The following is a 4,214-nucleotide window of genomic DNA, read 5'->3' as shown; positions in this document are numbered from 1 at the left end:
GGCACGTCATTGTTTTAATTTTGTAGATCGATGCTTACTTGTGCCGAAAGCCGTCACTTATTGTCAGAGATGTTTTTGCTGTGTGTGTCGTATTTCCCTTGTTCTTCTACAGTGTTTACTAAGACGGAGATTGGGGATCAGCTCGGTGTTTCCTTTTATGAATGTGGGAAACCGCCAAAAAACCGCACTCACGGTGGCTGGTCTACTAGACCCCTGTTCGTTAACCAGACGTGCGAATTCTATGCGAGTGTCATTCGCCACCGTCTCTTGTAAGCTAGCGGGCTGCGAGTTAAGCTATACGAACAGGTTTAAAACAGTTATAGTACGGTGGTACTAATTTGAACATTTATAAACATTTTCTAAAGCTGCTATTAAAATCTGGTGAAATACTGGATCACCGTCGTTTCACTGGCATTTTTGAAAGTAAACTATATATATTCATGCGTTTGAAAACTGGTATATTATTCCAATACACATGTTTTAGTATATTTGCGCAGACTTCATCAGTGCCTCCGTAGCGTGGCGTTTTAAATACTGCTATGTGTTTCACAGAACGAAAGTTTCATGTGTGATATGGAGGCGAACTGAAGAAACTAGCTAGAATCCCTTCTCGATTCAAGATAACTGCATTGTGTGGTGGTTTCTTTCTGGTGCCAGCTTCTTAGAAATGTTTCTGTGCGCCGTCGATTCTCATCTTACCGGTATGTTTTTCATCAACGAGGTGTAGATCAGTGATCCGTAATTGTCTTTGTAAGACTTGTTACTTACGTTGGACAAAAAACTTAAACGCTATTATGTCTTTTGCTCACAGTTCCATATTGCACGGAGGTCAAGTAAGAAAATCCTTTTGGTTTTAATATCGCCATATCAGCTGTAATGCGGCCGAGCTGCAAAATATTTCACGATGTTTTGGAAAAAAATTGAATTTTCTGAATGGTTATTTTTCGAACTTCTGTATACAGCCTGTAAATCGTAATGACCTGTAGATAACTTTTCTTTGGCGTAACTCCTCTCGCGGTTTATATATGTTATTTCACAATATTCATCAGCGACTTTCACTAGCATCTCCTCATCTCGGCCGGCCGTTGTGGCCGAGCGGTTCTAGGCGCTTCAGTCTGGAACCGCGCTGCTGCTACGGTCGCAGGGTCGAATCCTGCCTCGGGATGGATGTGTGTGATGTCCTTAGGTTAGTTAGTTTTAAGTAGTTCTAAGTCTAGGGGACTAATGACCTCAGATGTTAAGTCCCATAGTGCTCAGATCCTTTTTTTCCCCTCATCTCGACACTGGTACACGACATCAGTTAGTGACAGACAAAATTTGTAAACAAATGCACTTTTCAAACCGACAGAGCGTTCATAAAGGGTTTGACTGTATTACTTTAACTGAACGTACTGGAAAGAACGTAGGGGACAGGCCAACATGGAAAAAAAAGAGAAGCTAAAAGTGACTGATCTTGTTGATTATAAGACATAATTATCAAAATTCATTCACTTCTTCGTAATATTTTCCTTTTTTAAAATTTGTCATCAGTATTATGACTGCTTCGATACGTTTCGTTCCTTGTGCCAACTTCTTCAACTGCACTTGGAACAGTCACCCGCAGTTATTTGTCCCAAACAATTTTTTCCAAATACATACCGAGTCTGCGATGAACGTTCTTATGTCTTATTGTACACCTAATTTCCTTTGGCCCTCTGAAACACCAAGTTTCAAATTCTTCGATTCTCTTCTTTTGCGGTTTTTCCATAGTGAATGATTCACTTCCATAGAGTGCTGTGTTCCAAACATACATTCACATAAATGTCTTCAACTAACTAAGGCCTTTGTTTGATACTAGCAGATTTCTTTTGGAGAGGAATGCTATCTACGTTAGTGATAGTCTGTTTCTTATGTCAACCTCACTTCACCGTCATCCACTATTTTTCTCCCAAGATAGTAGAACTCTTTCACTTTGTATATTAGGTAGTCCCCCATTCTGATATTTTCTTCATCGCCTATTTATTGCCCCGCGGGATTAGCCGAGGGGTCTCAGGCGCTGCAGTCATGGACTGTGCGGCTGGTCCCAGCGGAGGTTCGAGTCCTCCCTCATGCATGGGTGTGCGTGTTTGTCCTTAGGATAATTTATGTTGTGTGTAAGCTTAGGGACTGATGACCTTAGCAGTTAAGTCCCATAAGATATCACACACATTTTTTGCCAATTCATTGCATCTACTCAGTACTTTCCGTATACTTTGCTCATTAGACTGTTAATTCCATACTACATTTTCTGTACTTCTTCCTTTCTTTCACTGAAGACAGCATTTTCATCATCAAATGTTATCAGTGATATCCTTTCACGCAGAATTTTTATTTCATTTTTGAACATTTCTTTTCAAATCCTCATTGTTTTCTTGACAAAGTGTTTGAACAGCAGCAGGTAAGGTTGCATCACTGCCTTACATCCTTTTAAGCAGACCACTTCACTCTTGGTTTTCCATTCTTATGGTACAGTAATGACTAATGTGCGTTTTCCATAATACTTACCTCTCCCTATAGTTTATGCGCATTTTTCTGAGGATTTAAGAGTTCTTGCACCATTTCGATTTCTCGAGTACTTTTTTGTAGGTTACCAAACCTTTTGAGATGCCAACGGCCTCACCGCAGAGGTAACACCGGTTCTCGTCAGATCACCGAAGTTAAGCGCTGTCGGGCTGGGATAGCACTTGGATGAGTGACCATCCAGTCTGCCGAGCGCTGTTGGCAAGCTGAGGAGCTACTTGATTGAGAAGCAACGGCTCCGGTCTCGTAAACTGACATACGGCCGGGAGAGCGGTGTGTTGACCGCATGTCCCTCGATATCCGCATCTGGTGACGCCTGTGGGCTGAGGATGACACGGCGGCCGGTCGCTACCGTTATGCCCTCTAAGGCTTGTTCGGACGGACGAGGAGGAAACCTTTCCCTAGCTTTGATTTTGTTTCCAAGTGTATTGCAGAATTGCCTCTCTGGTGCTTTTACCTTTCCTAATGCCAAACTAATCGTCATCTAACAGACGTTCAATTTTCTTTTCCATTCTCGTGTATATTACCCTTGTTAGAAGCTTGGATGCTTGAGCAGTTTTTGTGGTACTTTTCACATTTACCTGGCATTGACATCTTTCGGATTGTGTAGATGATACTCGTCTGAAAATCCGATGTTTGTAGATTCTAGAAACAAATTTCAGTTGTCGTTTAATATCTCACTTTCTACAAAATTGCGAAGAAAACCTTCTTTCTTGTTTGGCAGCAAAGCCATCGAAAACTCTATCAGATTAGAGGTACAATAGTAGGTTTCCAATGCCTACAAATCGACAGTCATTTTTGCCCCTGTCGTGTCAACCGACAGAGCGTTCCCCGTCGAAGAGTTCCTCATTCTACTGTTTTCACCTACCCGTCAATCCTCTGTGTTTAACAGTGACATTTATTTCACACTTTTAATGATGATGCCTTTGCTTTTAAATTCACCGAAATTTATTTTCACTTTCCCGTGGTGTAATTCTTCCCTTCTGATTCCCACTTCCGTTTCGATTTCTACACTTTTTTGATGCAGCTGTTTCGATTTAGGTCCTTCCCCCTTCTGTTTATTTCATTCCTCTATTACATACATATTCGATCAGAAGTAGCCAGAGACATCTATATAATTAGGAATTGATCGATAGATGTCACGAGAGTTGGACCCGACGGTATAAAAAGAAGCGAGGACTATTGTGTTCTCAGGAAAGAACCAGTGACAGCAGAATGGACCGGTCAGGCGATCGCAACGACTAGTCATTAGTTGTCACACGTGAAACACATCCATCCGGAACACTTCGGCTTTTCTAAAGTGGCCCAATTCGACCGCAGACTTTCCTAATGTGGCCCAATTCGACCGTCGGTGATGCGAATGGGGAGTGAAAACGCGAACAGACGAGCACAGTTCAAACCAAATCAGCAGGCAGACCTCGTGTACTGATGGACAGGAACACGTGAGCACTGCATGTGACCGCTGCAAACAACTGCATGAAATCTTCGGCAGGAATCACCAGTGATGTCCAAAGAGCGACCAGGTATACAACTATCACAGTGACTGTGAATTGGGAGTTGAGAAAGGCGTACTGTAGTTGAGCAACTCACCATATGCCACATATTTCTACAGTCGACGCTCAGCGACGCTTGCGGTGGTGTGAAGAGAGACGCCAATGGACAGCGGATGACTGGTG

At 42.4% G+C, this 4,214-nt stretch overlaps 1 pseudogene; it reads left to right on the top strand.

Moving 5' to 3' along the window:
* The first annotated feature begins 2,624 nt into the window (after nt 1-2,624).
* On the top strand, nt 2,625-2,742 carry LOC124597001 (annotated as a pseudogene).
* Nucleotides 2,743-4,214: the final 1,472 nt, after the last annotated feature.

Source organism: Schistocerca americana, chromosome 2 (assembly GCF_021461395.2).
Source record: "Schistocerca americana isolate TAMUIC-IGC-003095 chromosome 2, iqSchAmer2.1, whole genome shotgun sequence".
In the NCBI taxonomy this organism is placed as follows: Eukaryota; Metazoa; Arthropoda; class Insecta; order Orthoptera; family Acrididae; genus Schistocerca; species Schistocerca americana.
Note: the sequence above shows the minus strand (reverse complement) of the source record. Positions and strands in the feature narration are given on the sequence as shown.